Consider the following 19,355-nt stretch of genomic DNA (forward strand, 5'->3'; position numbering starts at 1 on the left):
TCCCCACCACTGATTAGTGATATCATTCGCAACTTTAGGAGCATCACAGGCAGCCTCGAAGATTCCTTGTTGGGTAAACCCTGCTGTGTATAATCCATTTTCACATTTCCAGTTATTAGGAAACGAGGTTTTTGGCATTCCATCCTCGGTGAAGAAGTCAGTTCCCTGCAATAATATATATATATATATATCTACATTTAAAATGCCAAGTGATACATATAATACTATTTGAAACACGTGAATAAAACGAATATAATAGTTTTTATGATGATTTAGATTTTAGTTTGAAAAAGATAATTAATTATATATGAACAAATATAAGCATGGACATCTAGTTCACATACGAACATACACATGTGTAAAATTCGCACGAGATTATTCTTACATTTCCAAGGTTAAAAGATGATTAGGGATGGACTGATGTGACGTTGATGTGAAGAAGATAGAGAGCGTGAAAGATGATTAAGGGTTGGATGAACACTCCCATCATCTAAACGTATATTTAATTATCATGTTTTTCTATTCAAAACTGATTAATAATTAAAAGCATCCACTTATATGTATATGCTTCGAGGAAACGAATGATAACTTCAATACTACGAAAAGTATGTTACTTTCTACACCCGAGGGATGATAATCATTATCTATGTGGCTCGGTACGTTGGACTTGGATAAACTATAAAGATATATAATTAACCAAGTGATGATGATATAACTTGCTTTAAATAATTAGTTGACAAGCCAGAGTTTATGTAAGTTTATTATTATGATAGCACGTTCATTTTTTTTATTTTTTTATTATTTTTTTTTTGTTTTTTTGCAACCAGATAGTGGTATTAGGCTAGTGAGTCGGTAGTAAAGTGATAAAGAAAAGATTTGGTATTTCATGCGATCGAAGTTCAATTGTTGTTCCCAAACATTTAATTAGTTTAAGTGGCACGCCGGTACCAAGGTGCTGAAAGGAGACTAGATGAGTGATGGTGTTCACTAGTTAGATTTTTGAACTGAACATGTTTTATCTGTCGTGCCTTCGGGTGAGTTTTCACGGACGTTAGCCCTAGGTGAGAGTTTCCCTGATTCGAAAGACGATGTATCCCGATGTAATGAATTTAACCAGCAACTCATTTGAAGGATTCGTTGGCCGTTAAAAAACAAATACTGGTCTTATAAGAGTTTATGTAACTTTCTTGATTAAAGAATTCAATGCCTTTTTATGTATAGTTAAATTGTTTCTTGACCTGTTGAGAAAATGATGGCCTGGTCGTACACATAACATGCTACTTAGTAGTTATCATGTGCATGACCTTGTCATCAGGACTCTCTTGACTAGAAATAGATAGTCTTTCTTTTGTGCATACACAAGTCATAAAAGTATTTATATTTTCGGATTTGATATACCTCTATAGTAATATTAGTAATTGAATTATGCTTATACTCGAAAGTTACCTGAACCTATGATCGTGTACGCACTTTGACTTGTATATCCCACTTTAATCCATCAATCCGACTAATAACCACTTGTGTGTCTATCACATCTTGTTGATGTACCATTTTATCAGATGAAATTGAGTGCACAGTTGAACGAAAATTGCCTAGTGCAAATTATATTTGTGTATTTGGCTATTAGTATTCCTACTAGCAAGAAAACCCGCCGCGTTGCGGTGGCGGGACGTTAGTTTGGTCAGTATTGGCTAAGTTCGTTACAACATTATGCTAAATCAAATATAACTTTGTAAACAACCCAAACAACTAATATCGGCACACATACAACTTATAATCAAAGCGACATGAATTCGGTCGGTGATATTATGCTTATACTGATACCAACACTAAACCCAAAAAATAAATTAGTAAACGACCAAAATAATAGCGACTCGTAGAGCTTATGATGCAAAAACACCGGTTAAGTTTGTAACGGTACCAACACTAAACCAAAAATAAATTAGTAAACGCCCACTATAGTAGTGACCCGTATAACTTATGATGTAAAAATGTAACATATTAAAAGCGATATTTATTCAGTCGGTAGAACACGGGAGTTGCTGCTGCAAGTCGATGTGACTTCGGTTAGTATTGGGTACATTTGTTATGGTGCCATAGCTAGACCCAAAAAAAAAAACTATCGGATTAACATGTTTATAACAAACAAAAACATGGCCGTTACGAAAACAAACCAACACGAATTTGATCGGTATCGGTTAGGTTCATTACGATGTCGGGAGAAAAAGCGAAACAACAAAATGAAATTGTAACGTGTCTAAAATAACTTTAACGCGTGTTTGGTTTGTTGATTTCTTTATTATTCAATTATTTAACTAAAATATAACTATTATTTAATATTTTATTACTTCAAATACTAACTTAAAAATTAAAACTAATGAAAATATGAAGGAGTTGTGTGATTGAGACAGGCCACGTGATCATTAACATGATATGTATAATGATGATGCAATAACAACTTATATTGTTTGCATATTTTCTTGGACAATTCATGAATAATGGCAAATTATGAGTGTAACCTACTTTGGTTTTTAGTATATATATAATATTTGATGTTGGGTTTTAGAAACACTTCTCAGCTTTGACATCATTGACCGTCGTTATTCTTTTTTTAATGTCATTCTATATGCTCCGTGGTCATTTATATACATAACATAAACATCTATATAAAAAATTAACCCTTTTTTTTTCTAAAGATAAACTTTAGTAGAAAATTTTAGATGATTTATATTAATATTAGCTTATATCCCCTGTATTACGGGGGTTATTTTACATTTTTTGTTAATTATTTTTAATTTTATTTATTGAAAGGAAGTTATAGTAGAATTTATAACCCGTTTAAAAGCTATATGGGTTTGATGATGAAAGAGTTTCACAAATAAATGAGAAGTTATAACCCGTTTAAAAGCTATACGGGTTTGATGAGGCACATGACCCGCTTATTTTGTTTACTACAAAATTGTTTTACATGATTCGTTTCTAATATTTATATATTTGTTTGTATTTTTTAATTTTATTCATTGTAAAAGAGTTAATAATGTAATTAGAATTTGATAATGAAAGTGTTTCACAAATAAATTAGCAGTTATAACTCGTTTTAAAAGCTATCTGGTTTTGGTGAGACCCATGAGCCGCTTATTTTTTTTACTATAAAACTGTTTCTTAATTATAAATATTTGTTTTAAAAAAATAAGATATTGATTTTTAGTATATCCCTATTTTGTAGGAATTTTCATATCAAATATTTGATAAAATTAAATTTTAATTTAATGAGTTCTTATAACCCGTTTAAGATTATCTGGGTTTGGTGAAACCCATACCCGTGAATTCGGGTCAAATGCATGAGAAATCTTAATTTACAAATAAAACAATACGGTAGCATGAGAAAAAATAGGAAACAACAAGAGAGTATTTAAAGGTTTCGTTTATATATATTATTATAGTTTTTATCCTCCGTATTACGGGGGTTGTTTTATATTATTCGTTTATAATATTTATATATTTTTTTAATTTTAATTTTATTAATTGTATAGAAGTTAATAATATACTTATGGTTTGATCATAAAAGGCTTCACACCTAAATAAGATGTTATAACCTGGTTTAAAAACTATATGGGTTTGGCGAGACCCAAGATCCGCTTATTTTTTTACCATAAAATTGTTTCTTAATTTTAAATAAAGTCTTTTTGAAAAAAAAAAACCAGTTGTTAGTTTTTAGTATATCCCTATTTTAAAGGATTTTCACATCAAATATTTGGTGAGATTAATTTTTAATTTAGTGAAATGTTATAACTCGTTTAAGGGGTATCTGGGTTTGGTGACTCATACCCAAAATTTGGGTCAAATACATGAGATCCCTTCATTTACAAATAAAGCAATCTGATGACTTGAAAAAAGATAGAAAGCAACCAGAAAATTTTTAAAGGTTTCGTTTTTATATATTTAAGATAATATTATAGATCCCCCTAATGCACGTATTTATGACAGGTGTATTGTGATCACTTAATAACATTCATTATTTTTATACTAAAATCAAAAGTTATGTAACGTTTAATTATGTTTTGTAATTGATTAATTATATAACATTTAATAATAGTTGCATTAAATTATTAGTTTTTATAACTAGCTAACAAATTTTTATATAATATATTAAAGGGATATTGGTTTTTAGTACTCTCGATTTTCACTAATTGGACGATAACATTTCCAACTAACGATTTGTCTCCTATCACTCCCAACTTTCACCCTATTTGTTTATAACACTCCCGAACTTAACGAACCCCAAGTCTGTTAGTTTTCTTGATGATGTAGGATTTTTTAATAATAAAATGTAGGTTATTGGTCCCGCACAATCTCCTTTCTTCAACATAAAACCTCAACGACCTTCATTTCCGCCGACCTCGTTTTTCTGGCGAATTTGATTTTTCCGGCTACCACGTCTTTTTGACAATGGAGATGGTGCATATGTATAGAAAGACGATGGAGATCATGGAGATTGTGCACCGCTGGAGAGACGATGAAGATGGTGCTTGTCGGAAACCCGCAACTCGTTTTTCCGGCGAGCAGACGATTCAGCAAGGTGGTTGGGTGAGACACTGGTGGTGGCAGAGGGGTGGGGTTGTGGTTGTTGTGACGATGGGCGGTGAAATGATGGATACGGTGCTCGCCGGAAACCTGCAACTCGTTTTTCCGGCGAGCAAATGATTACCTTGAATTGCTGCTCTATCGTTAACAGTGGAATTCGCCGAAAAAAAGCTGAGGCGGCGGCAACCGCATTCGAGTTTGAGATTTTTACCGACAACTACCTCATTTGAATTTAGGATTTTAACCGGAAGTGATGGAGGCAGTGGTGGTGAAGGCAATGAGGCTGGCGTTGGCGGTGAAGGTTGCGATAGAGGCCGGAAGTGATGGAGGTCTGTGGTGGTGGTGTTATGGTGTAGACGGTGGTGTTTATGTCGGTGTACACAAGTATATTTATAAAAACAACTATATTTACTTAAAAAATTAAATAATTTTTTGTATATTATTTTAAGTGTGCTAATAAATAGAAGTCAAGCGAAAGTAAAATTTCATATCATCCCATGCATTTTACCTTGAGCCAAGAAGTCACGTTACTCTTGTAACCGGTTGCTAACACTATACAATCACACTCAAGCTCTTGACCATCCATGAACATGACTCCATTTTTTGTTATTTCCCTCACTCCCTGTTCAACTACCTACAAACATATATAATTGATTAAATAAGATGCATATAATATAAAATCTTTTTTATACACAATTTGATAGAATATATACTTTGAATAATTACCTTGATGTTACTGGTTTTGACTTTAGATAACGTTCCAACGTCAAGAACCGGGGCTTTTCCGGTGGTCAGTTTCAACTCAACGGGGCCAGTTTTAGGTCGTCGAAGACCAATCTTTTCGGTGTCTCCAACTATGTAGTTGGCTATAGACAAAATCACCTTGTCCACCAACTTAATAGGTAGCCACTTGAGAAGTGTCATGGCTAGTGCAAATGTTGAGAATCCAAACATATCTCTAGGCAGAACATGAACCTGAAAGCTGTGTAAGGAAACAGCAAATTACTAAATACTAATGACAACAATTATAAAATACATATTAATAATATATACTACAATAATAAGATAGTTGCCTTTGAGGTCATGCTTAGAACATGGGTGGTGGTCTATATATACATAACATATATTGAAGAAACGTGGATCGGCTCACCGGTAGACAATCAACTTTCCTCGGGTATGAGTATGCTATATCACCGATGGTTCTCCGGAGTATGAATTATTCCACCTACAAAACGAGCAGCACCGTGAACTTACCCCTCAGAAAGGGACAGAGGGGTCCTCTTTGGGGTAACCCTCCGGTGTGAGAATAAGAGATTGTAGGAGAAGATAATAATAATCTGAGAGTGAGTAAGGATTTAGAATGTATTTTCTTGCTTACCTCCCCTTGTGGAGGTGGTGTGGTATTTATAGTGTTAGGGTTTCCAATGATTGGGCTCAGATCCCATTAGGGCCTTTTTGGCCTCCTCCTATTGCTTCGCGCCACGTGTCCTTAGGACACCTGGTGCTTTTTCATTGATTATTCTCTGACCAAGGTATTTCACCTGACCCATGTGCAATCACGTGGTAGCACATGGGTTTTTGCTGAGTTGTCCACCTTTCATTGGCAGCTGTCAACATCAGCATATTCTTTATTCCTTAAAGGATACCTTCTGGAAGGTTGTCAGATGAGCACAATCAGGGTTGTCCTTATCCTGATTTGGATAAGGACGAGGTTGATTATGTGCATGCGTGATATGCGCCTATCCTGAGGATGCGCGAGGTCTTCTCTTTATTCTCACGCGCAGATGTTTCATGCACAAGCATATGTAATATGCGTGAGCATATGTGATATGCGCCACGCGCAGATGTGATATGCGTGAGCATATATGATGCGTGAGCATATGTGATGCGTGAGCATATGTGATGCGTGAGCATATGTGATGTGCGCCACGCGCAGATGCGCCACGCGCAGATGTGATATGCGTGAGCATATGTGGTGCGTGAGCATGTGATGCGTGAGCATATGTGATGCGTGAGCATATGTGATATGCGTGAGCATATGTGATATGCGCCATGCGCATAGGTTTTGGCTTTGTGCCTTCATGACATCTTGATTTCAAGCCTCTTGTCTATATCTTGTGGGTTGACCCGCCCCGCTCGATGTTAAGGCGGGTGCATACCTCTTCAAGCCCCCCCAGTCTAATGTGTGTCTTGTCTCGCGCGAGCGAGGTAAGATAGATATTAGACTTAATAGTTCGCTCTTTTAATAGGGTTTGTCTTTTCTTTTTTATTTCTCATCGTTGCGCGAAATTCTATCCTTTTGGTTGAAATGAATCGTCCATGTACGTGGTTGGTTGGTGCTGACATGCGTCAGAGATGGAGACATGTGTCAGACTTTTCGTGTGCTCGAGGTGCTACAGTTGCCTTTCATGTCTCCTCACACAGTGTCAGGAACACGTGTCGCGCTCGTGTTGGCCTGCACCTGCGAGTGGGGGCGCGTGAACTCTGATCAGTACCTGTTTCTTTCTCTCTCCTGGGACTATAAAAGCAAGCCTTTTGAGTTGTTATTCTTCATCTTCATTGTTATTTCAGAGCTTTTTCTTTCCTTCCATTTTCATTCCGATTAAGAGCCTGTCTTTTGCTTCCAGATTTCCGTTCTTGAAGTAACCGATGTTTGATTCACAGTTGTATGTCTGATAACCCAGACACCACAATCTCCCCCAGCAAACGCCGTGTAAAATCATTAGTCATGTCCACTTTGAAGAAGACCGGCAAGGGAAAACGGGCTGCCGAGGCCTCGTCGGAGGAGGTGGGGAAGGGCAAAACAGTGAAGAGATGGGATGAGATTCCCTGCAAACTGAAACAGTCTGATTTCGACAATCTCATCGCCTCTCAGGGTTTTCTCCCTGAGTACGGCTGTCTGCTCCCGGCGGCCGGGCAAACGGTGGCAGATCCGCCCAACGGCTATATCTCCTTATACTGTCACTTTTTCACTCACTGTAACCTTCGTCTCCCGATGACAAGGTTTATGGGTGCGCTGCTTCAGTTTTATGGGATTCACATATCCCAAGTCCATCCTTGTGGACTAGTGCGCATGACTCATTTTGAGTTCATGTGCAAAGCTCAGCGCGAGGAGCCCACCCCTCGGCGCTTTCAATATTTTTACAAGCCAAAAATCCAAGATTCTTGGTTCTCATTCATTCCTCGCAGTCAGAAGGTTAAGTGCTGCACTGTTTCCTTCAAAAGCCTTCATGACTGGTCTGAGAAATTTTTTTATATTAAGGCTGGTGTGATTCCCATCCGCATGACCATGCGCGCGATCACTTCTGCCCCCGCGGATGGGAATGTTCTTAAGAACCCCACAGGCACGTGGGTTAACAAGTTAATTTGCTGAACCATCCCCCGCCAAGAATATTTGCGAGGAGGCGCTGGTGGGGGTTGGTATGAGCAGGAGTTGGACCGACAGCGCGACTGAGCCTGTCATTCAAGTTGATGGCTTAGGTGAGTTATTAGCTCATTGCATTATTTCTGCGCGAATATAATTCGTTTTACTGATATCATTTGTCTTGTATTATGCAGTCAGCAAGGAATACGTCCACGCCGCCTATGATGAGCATATGGAGGGTGGCTCTGTCGCGCTGGGCGCTGGGGAAGTTGCTTTCCCCGATCGCTTCGATGATATGTTCATCCCTGTTGATTTGGGATTTTGCTTTGACAGCGATGCGCCTGGTAAGCCTTTGTACTTATGCTTATGCCTTTAGAATACCAAATTTGGTTAACATTTCTGTTGCACGTATTGTAGATGCGCTCGAGAACTATGAGCTGGAGCTCGCGGAAGAAGAGGTAGAGGAAGAAGCTGAGGCGCCACAACTCAAGCGCAAAGCTAAAGGCAAAACTGGCGCAGGGGCCAGTAAAAAACAGAAGAAAAATGATGCCCCTGTTGCTCAGGATCCTCCTACTCAAGCGAAGGGACTTGAGAAAACCAAGGGGTTTACCTTCAAGTTTTCCTCGTCTTCCTTGCCTCGAGGTGTTGGCAGTCCTCCTGTCCACACGAGGTATGGTGCCGCCACCTCATCTCTTCGCGCGGCGGACAAGGGAAGCAGCGCTGCGCCTACTGTTTCCTCTTCTCCAACAGGTATACTTTGTTTATATTTTGTGGTTTTATGAGCGTGATTCCGATAGAGTTATTAATGAATCTTTGCTCGCTCAAATGTTTGTAGAGCCGGCGACTTTGGTGGCTCAACCTCAGGCGCAGCAAGGTACCGAGGCTGCGCCGAAGGTTGCTTTGAAGTCCCCTGTTTTACCCTCGAAGAGGGGGAAAATGGACTTCATGGCGATGCTCAACTCGCGGACGGCGGTGCGCCAAGGTATATATTGCGCTTTGATTTTCTGACTTTTTCCTTTAGATCAAGTCATGAATCATTTCTCTTTGGTTTTTTCATAGGAATTATAGCTGGCACACAAGCTGCTGGTGGCACTGCTGGCGCCGGCGCCGGCGCCGTTAGTCCTGCTCCTGCTCCTACAAGCACTGAATCTCCTCTCATTGGGATTACTAAGGAGCAGGAGACCATTTTACGCGCTGATCTAACGGCGTCGAGACCTCCCTCACCTCCTCCTGCGCGCAGCCCTCCTCGCGAGACTGTTTTTGATTTTTCCAAGTCGCAGGAGAAAAGACCTGTTACAGAGGATGATGAGGAGGTCCATTTTGAAGATTCCGATGGCGGCCGCGCAAGCCCTGTAGCGCCACGAGATTTTGTGGCGCAGCCTTCTCATGGGGCTGGCGCTGACTTTTCTGCTGGCTCTCCGCAGGTATAAGTTTGTTTTGCTCCGCTGTGCGGGCTTCCATATTAGTGTTTAGATGACTAAAACGTTGCTTTCGCGTTGCTTTGTGTTTGCAGGAAGCCGATCACATATACCGCCCGAGATGGAATATTACTGAGGATAGCTCATTTCAATCCATGGGCGTGTGTGAAGACTTCTGGGCTCACTCTGTGCCTCCGGCTGAAAGGAGGTTTCAGGAGGACCGCGCCCGCGTGGATTTGCTCAACGACCATCTTTTTGTTGGGTCTGCGTTCTTTGCTGCCTCCCAAGAGCTTCGCAATGATTATATAAAAGTGCGTGATGCTCTTGTGGAGGCCAAGCAAGAGGCTAAGGTTTCTGCTTGGAATCTTTCTGACGCTCGAGAGAGAGCTGAGAAACTCCAAGCAGAACTTAGCGAGAACCGAGCAAGTGCCAACGCTGCCTTTGTGAAGCGCGGGCATGAGCTGCAGGCTGCGCGGGAGAAGCTGCAGGCGGCAGAGGCGGATGCAACCAGGTACGCGCGGCGAGCGCGTGATTTGGAGTTAGAGGCAGAGGCGCGTGATCAAACTCTTGTGCAGGCTATCACTGACAAATCTTTATTAGAGAGTGAGGTTGCGCGCCTGAAGAAAGAGCTCGAAGCTGCGCGGGCAGAAAAGGATGAAGCCCTGGCGGCAGCAGCGTTTGGCCAAGAAGAGCTCGATGCTGCGCGAGCGGAAAGGAATAAGGCCTTGGCGGCAGCAGCGTCCGACAAAGAAGAGCTAAAACAGACCAAGGAAACTGTTGAGTTGTTAAACTCTCAGATTCCTGCTCTTGAGACGTCTGTTTCTTCCCTCGCGCAGGATCGCCAATGGCTAGTTTCACAGGGTATGACTCGTTGCGCTTATGCGATGAAATACTCGGACGATTTTCAGACCCTTGTGATGGATTGCAACGCTGCGTCGCGCTTGGTGGGTCGAGCTGAAGGGTTTAAGGATGGTTGTGAATATAGCATGCTGAAGAAGAACCCATCCGACTACCCTTATCAGCTCGACGTTGTCTGCGCTGACATGGCCGAGGTGGGGGAGAAGTATTTGAATACTCCCATTCCCATCCTTGAGCAGGTATTTTAACCTTAATGAGTTTACCTTGACTTATTTTCCTAGTCTTTTGTACTCATACTTTTCCTTGTGACTTGCAGATAGTCGCGCTTGCTGACCAGCCCGATCTCGGCGCGCTAAAGAAATTACTTGACGAGTGTGAAGGGACTGGTGGCAGCGATGATGGCGCGGGCAATGCTGCCTCTGCTAGCGGCTCTGGCGTGGCCAAAGGACCTACTCCTGACACTATCGTGATAGAAGACGACTCCATTCAAGACGAACAGCTTGATTATGGTAAGTTTGGAGATGACGAGGAGCGGGCTGCGCCAGATGCTGAGGGAGGGGGTAATGATGAGGACGGTGAAGAGGCTGATGTTGATATAGAGACCTGAGAAGCCCTTCATGTTTTTTTTTTTTTTTTTTTTGTTTGTAGTTTTTATCTCATCATTTTATAAATTTGTAAACTTCTGTGTTTTGGAATGAAATTTTGTTTTCCCCTTATTCGCATCTTGCGCATTCCCAATTCATCTCTTTATATTGCATGTGTTTGCTTGTTGAATATAAGATATGCTTGCACGTTGAAATTTGAACAAGGTTGTAAGGAAATTATTTTACTTAATCCTTGTCGTATTTCAAGTTATTTTGCAATATTCTGAATATGCTGACACGTGCCTTGGCGTTTCATTATTCCTCTTTTGCGCGACGTTATCGCGCATTTATTATAGGGAATTATGAATGAGTTTTTTAGCCTTTACGTGTCAGTATGTGTTACTCTGATATCCATTACAATCTCATGCGCGACCTCGACCTGAGACCTTAACAACTTTGTTTTGGCATGTGCTTTGCCTTAGCTGTGCTTAGGTATTTTTATGGTCTAGCTGCGCAGCATGTAGGATGGATGTTGTGAGTAATTTGAGCTAAGGCTCGTATTATTGGGCTAAGGCCCTGAGCTAAGGCTCATATTATTGGGCTAAGGCCCTGACGTTTTAGAGTTAAAACTCGTTAACGCGTTTGAGCTTGAAGCTCGCGCATGTATGTTTTACTTCGTTTTATTTTTAGTTTTGATGTCAATACAATGTTGTCATATTGCTCAAAATTAATAAAGGGAAGTGTGAAACATGTATGCAAAAGGTAATAGAACACATATTAAGAAAAGACAGCGCGTATCATTATTCATAATGGCCTAAAAAGCCTTGATTACAAACTTGACAATTTTTACATGAAACATTTTCTAAGCTGCGCTGCGTTCCATGTGCGCGGGATCTTCTTTCCATTCAAATCTTTTAAAGCGTATGCGCCTTTTCCCAATTCTTCCGAGACTTGATAAGGTCCCTCCCAGTTGGGAGACATCTTTCCCGGGGGTATCGCGCGGCTAGCTTCATTGTTTCGAAGGACAAAATCGTTCTTCTTGAAGTGGCATTCTTTCACGCGCTGATTGTAATATTTTTCTAGTTTTTTCTTGTATTTGGCTTCACTGATGATAGCCGCCTCTCTGCGCCCTTCAAGTAAGTTGAGATCCAACCTCCTTTCGCGCTCGTTATCCATCTTACTCATCATGAGCACTCTATGGGATGGGCATCCAATTTCTGTTGGAATCATAGCCTCCGTTCCATAGGTTAGGCTGAATGGGGATTCGCCATTGCTGGTTTTGGTGCGCCCACAGGACATTAGGTAGCTCCTCGACCCATGAATGGGATTCTCCCTCCAACCTTTTCTTCAGCCCATTCAGCAAGCTTTGGTTCGCGCGCTCCACTTGGCCATTCCCTTGAGGGTGGTATACTGAAGTGAAGACTTGGTTGATGCGCAATTCTTTGAGCCAACTGGATATCTTCCTGTCAGTGAATTGTTTGCCATTGTCGCTCACAATTTCCATTGGCAGGCCAAAACGGCATATGATGTGGCTCCAGATAAATTGCTTCATTGCCTCGGCCGTGATTTTTGCTAGTGGCTTGGCTTCAACCCATTTTGTGAAATAGTCTACTGCCACTACCAAAAACTTTACTCGCCCTTGCGCTTGTGGTAAGGGACCCACAATATCGATTGCCCATTTGTGGAAAGGCCATGCGGAGGTCACTGGAATCAAGTTGTTCGTTGGCCGCATGGTGTTTGGCGCATAGCTCTGACACGCTTTGCATTTTTGGATCTCTTTTAACGCGTCCAAGTACATGCCTGGCCAATAGTAACCTGCGTTCATTGCCTTGGCAACCACCATGCGCGGGCCAACATGTATTCCACAGATTCCTTCGTGTATCTCTCTGATCACATAGCTTGCTTCCTCAGCATCTAGGCATTTCATGAGCGGTCCAAGATAAGAGCGTCGATATAACGTACCATCAAGCAGTTCGTAGTTCTGCGACTTGTGTCTTATCTTCCTCGCCTGTGCGCGATCGTCCGGTATCTTTCCCTCCTTCAAGAATTCCATTAATGGAGTTATCCATGATGAAGGTGTTGTATGAATTACAAGGACAGACTTCGCTCCCACCGACGGGTTGCTCATTACTTCCACCTTGACATCTTTGCCAAAGTGATCGAAGCTGGTTGATGCCATCTTACTCAGCGCGTCGGCAGACTTGTTTTCACTGCGCGGAATATGTATGATTCTGAAGAAGTCAAATTGCTCGGTGAGTTTCTTCGCATGCTCTAAATACAGAGGCATAGTGTTCTCCTTGGCATCATAAAGGCCATTGACCTGTGCTGCTACCAAGTATGAATCGACATGAGACTCTAGCTTTTTAACTCCGAACTTGTGCGCGATGCGCAGACCAGCCAGTAGGGCTTCATACTCAGCTTCATTGTTGGTGCTCTTGAAATCCAACCTGATTGCGTAAGTATACTCATGATTTTCCGGATCCACCAGTTTGAGGCCTGCGCCGGACCCCTCGTTGTTTGAAGCTCCATCAGTGAATAATCTCCAAACATTTTCTTCATTATTGGCCTGCGGAGGGTCTACTTCGCGCTGAGCCTCTTCAATTTTTCCTTCGGGGATTTCTGCGATGAAATCAGCTAAGACTTGTCCCTTGATTGCTGGACGAGGCTTATAGGCGATCGTGTGCTCTCCTAATTTCAGCGCCCATTTTGTCAGCCTTCCTGAGAGCGCGGGACGCCGCAAAACTTGCTGGATGTTGTAACCAGTCAGGACTTCAATAGGATGACCATTGAAATATCTGTGAAGCTTGCGTGACGCATGCGTTAGTGATAAAACTAACTTTTCCATGATGGAGTAGCGCGTCTAAGGATCTGTCAGCACCCGACTTACATAATAGATTGGTGTTAGGATTCCCTTGCGATCCACCAACAACACTGCGCCAATGGCGCGCTCTCCTGCTGACAGGTACAACGTTAGAGTTTCGCCAGGTAGTGGAGCTGTGAGCGCAGGCAGATTTATCAGACATTCTTTTATCTCATTGAAAGCTTGCTCGGCCTCAGGCGTCCACTTGAATTGGCTTTTCTTTAGACAATTTCTCAATGTGTTAACGAATGGGGTAGATTTGCTTGCATGGTTTGCTAGGAACCTGTTGATTGATACCAATCTACCATTCAACTTTTGAACCTCCTTCATGGTGGATGGTGAGGGCATGTCAAGGATAGCCTCCACCTTCTCTGGGTTCACCTTGAAACCATCCTTGGTGACCATTACACCTAGAAATTTCCCTTCTTCTACGCCGAATGTGCATTTGCTCGGGTTGAGCTTCATGTTTACTTCCTTTAGGCGCCAAAGGGTTTCTTCGATGTCTTTGAGCATTTGTTTTTCCTCACTGCTTTTAATCACCAAATCATCCACGTAGACTTCTAAGTTTCTTCCAATTTGCTCGTTGAAAACCGCATCCATGAGTCTTTGGTAAGTGGCTCCTGCATTCTTCAAACCAAAGGGCATTTTTGTGTAACAGAAAACACCCTTGTCAGTTCTGAAGGCAGTCTTGTCCTCATCTTGTGGTGCCATTTGAATTTGGTGATAGCCCTTATAGGCATCCAGGAAACATTTGAGCTTAAATGGCGCCACAGAGTCCACCTTCGCGTCAATGTTTGGGAGGGGGTAACAATCTTTTGGACATGCTTTGTTGAGGTCCTTGAAATCAATACACATCCTCCATGAACCGTTGCTCTTCTTTACCATTACAGGATTGGCTACCCATGTTTGGTATCGTATTGGGCGGATGATATTTGCACGCAGTAGATCTTCTACTTGCTCATTCATGGCCTTTGCCTTCTCATCCCCCATGACTCTCTTCTTTTGAGCAATTGGCTCTACAGACTTGAACGTGTTGAGAGAATGTTGCGCCAGGTCTCGCGGAACCCCAGTCATATCAGAATGTTGCCACGCGAAGACCGACATATACGTTGTGAGCAATCTTTTCATTCTCAACCTTGTGTCGTCTGATATCGTAGCTCCAATTGTGATTGTTTGCTCTGGGAATTTTGGGTTGAGAATCCATTCCTCCGGCGCGTTGTTTGCCATTGGAAGTCTCATTCTCCCTTCCCGCGGTATACTTGTCACTGCGCACAAATGATCTCGGTATACAAATGTTACACCTGTTGGTGTTGGGAACCCTAACGCGCCGTGCGCTGGTGACGGTATGGCGTTGAATTGGGCAATCGTTCCTCTACCCAAGATCATATTATGGCATGAAGTGGTGGGCAAGACCAAGAAGTTGACAATTTCAGCTCGCTTGTGTTTCTCATCCCCCATAGTTAGTTCGAATTGTATCTGACCTAGGGGGTGAATAATTTCATTTGAGACACCCGAGATTGGTGCATTCACAATTTCGAGCCTTGCTTGGTCTGCTGGATCCAACTTCCTGAAACATTGCTCATACATGATGTCTGATTCACTGCCGGTGTCCACCAGGACTTTTGACACCTCATAATGAGCAATGTGTGTAGTGATGACTAGAGGACTGCTGATAGACGGGCCTCCTCTGATTCCTGGGAAGATTACTTGTTGCTCGCGCCAATCTCCTTGGACTTGCGCGCTTTTTTTCTCGATCTTTGCCCTTGCCTTCCTCCCTCGGCTACACAGATTCTTTTGAATTTTTTACTGGCTGAGGCTCCATCTGGTTGTTCATTCTCTGGTCTTGGGTTTTTCACCAGGTGAGCCAACTTGCCTGATTTCACATCTCTTTCAATCGCATCCTTCAAATGGTGGCATGCATCGGTGTTGTGCCCTGTGGACTTGTGAAACTCACAATACTTGCCACTGTTTGGTGGTCCCTTATGGAGTAATGGCTTGGGGCTTTTAAACTGGACATTCTCTGTGCTTAACACTTGTGAAGGCGTTTTAGTGAGGGGAGTCCATATTCTTGGTAGAGGTCTGTTAGGCTCTCTGCCGCCTTCCCTCTTGTCACTTTCTCCGCGATTACGAATGTCTTTTTGGGGCTGGGGTGAACTTGGTTGCGTCTGCTTTTCTGCGGGAGAAAAACTGGTTTGTTGCAACCTGGACCATACGGAGTTTTGTTTGCCCCTTCTTTCATTGTTGCGTGGTGCTTCTGTTTGATGCCCTCTGTCTCTTGCTCTATCCTGGGCAATTTGTTTTTCATTTCGCGCGAAGACTCGCGATGCTTCCATTAGCTTAGCCCAAGTGGTTGGCATGCCATCTCTGCTCACGAGAGCTCTGCGGAGTTGATCACTGCGCGCACCTTGTATAAAGGCCACGCGCAAGAGTTGTTCAGTGATACCTCCAATTGCAAGAGATTCCTGATTGAAACGAGTTATGTAGTCTTCAATTGTTTCATCATTCCTGCGCACGCAGTGCATGATGTCATCGGGGTCGCGCGTGTGTCTGCGCTGCTGTACGAAGTGAGCCTGGAACTTCTCCAATAGCTCTTCGAACCCATCGATTTGTCCAGTCGGCAAGCTTTCGAACCAGACACGCGCTGCGCCCGTGAGGCAGCGAGCAAACATGTGACACCATGTTGGCATCGTCCAGCTTTCTAGGTTTCCAGTGTTGTAAAAACCTTGTAAGAAATCGTCTGGATCTGTTGTGCCATCGTACTTGCCCAAACCACTTGGCATCTTGGTTTTGTGTTGAATGGGAGCCTTCGCGATGCGCTCAGTGAATTTTGAATGCTTCACCAAGATGGCTGGCCTATATGGTGTGGTTACGTCCACTTGCCCTCTCGCTGGTGGGTTGTACGGTGTGTACAGATCCATATCGGCTTTGGCTCCAGGCGCTATGTTCATGTGCGCGCGGAGCTGGGAGCCTCCTGCATGAGTATCTCGCGTCTTCCTCATGATGTGCACTTCTTCATCACTAAAATCAGCATGTTCGGTGTGAACAGAGTGACCATCTTCCGACGCGCGCGCCCTTTTTGTTGTTCCCTGAATGGTTTGCTTATCAAATGCTAGCCTTTGTGTTAAGTCGGCTAACTTTTTGTGTTTGACCAGCTCATTGTATTTGTCCATTAAACGCCGTTGTTCGTTTATGAGCCATTCTATAGGGTCATTGGTTTCAACTTCCGGACCCATTGGTCCTTTTTGTTTTGCGCCAGTCAGATTCTGGAACGTGAGATCGTCTGGAGGAGTTTCAGTCTGGCTATGAGGTGTTGTGATGAAGGGATGGTTACTGGTGGTGCGCGCAGTATCACGCGGCGCCCTCAGAAACTGCTGTCCCTCATTAACATCCTCAAGCTCATTATCCTCTCGAACTTGATCGCTGTTTCGAACACCGGAAACCATAGTGAAGATTTTCAGAGAGAACTGATGAGATAGTGGTTTTGTTGCCGTTGTAACAGGTGATGGCGCCAATGAAGAAACGTGGATCGGCTCACTGGTAGACAATCAACTTTCCTCGGGTATGAGTATGCTATATCACCGATGGTTCTCCGGAGTATGAATTATTCCACCTACAAAACGAGCAGCACCGTGAACTTACCCCTCAGAAAGGGACAGAGGGGTCCTCTTTGGGGTAACCCTCCGGTGTGAGAATAAGAGATTGTAGGAGAAGATAATAATAATCTGAGAGTGAGTAAGGATTTAGAATGTATTTTCTTGCTTACCTCCCCTTGTGGAGGTGGTGTGGTATTTATAGTGTTAGGGTTTCCAATGATTGGGCTCAGATCCCATTAGGGCCTTTTTGGCCTCCTCCTATTGCTTCGCGCCACGTGTCCTTAGGACACCTGGTGCTTTTTCATTGATTATTCTCTGACCAAGGTATTTCACCTGACCCATGTGCAATCACGTGGTAGCACATGGGTTTTTGCTGAGTTGTCCACCTTTCATTGGCAGCTGTCAACATCAGCATATTCTTTATTCCTTAAAGGATACCTTCTGGAAGGTTGTCAGATGAGCACAATCAGGGTTGTCCTTATCCTGATTTGGATAAGGACGAGGTTGATTATGTGCATGCGTGATATGCGCCTATCCTGAGGATGCGCGAGGTCTTCTCTTTATTCTCACGCGCAGATGTTTCATGCGCAGATGTTTCATGCGCAAGCATATGTAATATGCGTGAGCATATGTGATATGCGCCACGCGCAGATCCGCCACGCACAGATGTGATATGCGTGAGCATATATGATGCGTGAGCATATGTGATGTGCGCCACGCGCAGATGCGCCACGCGCAGATGTGATATGCGTGAGCATATGTGGTGCGTGAGCATGTGATACGCGTGAGCATATGTGATGCGTGAGCATATGTGATATGCGTGAGCATATGTGATATGCGCCATGCGCCATGCGCATAGGTTTTGGCTTTGTGCCTTCATGACATCTTGATTTCAAGCCTCTTGTCTATATCTTGTGGGTTGACCCGCCCCGCTCGATGTTAAGGCGGGTGCATACCTCTTCATATATATTGGATATATATATATACAACAAACTATTTAGACGTTTATACCGTTAAATGCATAGCTAGATGAGAAAATAGATGACAGGTTTATGAGACTATTCGCATCCCAGCCATCCTTATACCATTCGTGATAAGGTGGCATGCGCATGTGAGTATTTAGACCCTTGGTTACATCCGGAATTAATTTTTTTTTCTTCTCACACAATTAGTATTTAAATAGATATGTTGATTGTATGCGAAAAAAATGGACACGATCGTGTTTAGGGTAAAAACATGTTCGAGTAAAAATATAATTTGACGTGCTGACTAGACCTGCATGTTGGTAGAATATGTTGTAGCGTTACAAACAGTATAGGAGTGTAAATATCAAATACTCAAACTTGTTCTTTATACTAGTCACCACCCTTAAAACAATAATCATAACCAAACACATAATAATAAATAACAACTTACAGAATTTCGAACCACCATAAAAGGAATTGAATCATGATTGCAAAGATCAAAGCAAATCTCCATACCAGAATTCCCACACCCAATAACCACAACCCTCTTATTTCTAAACTCATCTCCATTCTTATACTCACTTGCATGCACAAGCAGCCCCTAACATTTCAATCCCTGGAATCTTGGGCACCACTGGCTCAGCATTCTCGCCGGTAGCCACCACCAACCACCTCGATTCATAGCGACCGTCTTGCGTTTTCACCCTCCAAACCCCTTGCTCAAACTCAAACTCAGCACTCTCCACTGTCTGGTTAAAAACCGGCTTGATATTAAAGTGCTCAGCATAAGATATAACATATGAAATAAACTGGTTTCTTGTAGGGTATTTAGGGTAACACTTAGGGTATCCTAACATTGGAAGCTCACATAAATGCTTGGGGATATGGAGTTTAACACAGTCATAGGTTTTGTGTTGCCATAAAGATGCAATGCAATCATTTCTCTCAAGAACAAGAGATGGGATGCCATTTTGTTTTGAGGCATGCAGCCACTGCTAGACCGGATGGTCCACCTCCAACAATGATTGGTCCTACAACTTTAGTAAAAACTTCATCTTCTCCAGTTGAACCCATCAAGATTCTTGAAATGATGAAACTTGAAAGGAAGATTCTTTGTGCAAGATACTAG

The 19,355-nt window shown here is 42.6% G+C and overlaps 1 pseudogene; it reads right to left on the reverse strand.

Annotated features, from left to right (window-relative positions):
- Window positions 1–5,074: 5,074 nt before the first annotated feature.
- Window positions 5,075–19,083, reverse strand: LOC143529461 (putative indole-3-pyruvate monooxygenase YUCCA4 pseudogene; annotated as a pseudogene).
- Window positions 19,084–19,355: the final 272 nt, after the last annotated feature.

Source organism: Bidens hawaiensis, unplaced genomic scaffold (genome assembly GCF_021521415.1).
Source record: "Bidens hawaiensis isolate Kalapana, Puna unplaced genomic scaffold, B.hawaiensis_p1.1 tig00008556_1, whole genome shotgun sequence".
Lineage (NCBI taxonomy): Eukaryota > Viridiplantae > Streptophyta > Magnoliopsida > Asterales > Asteraceae > Bidens > Bidens hawaiensis.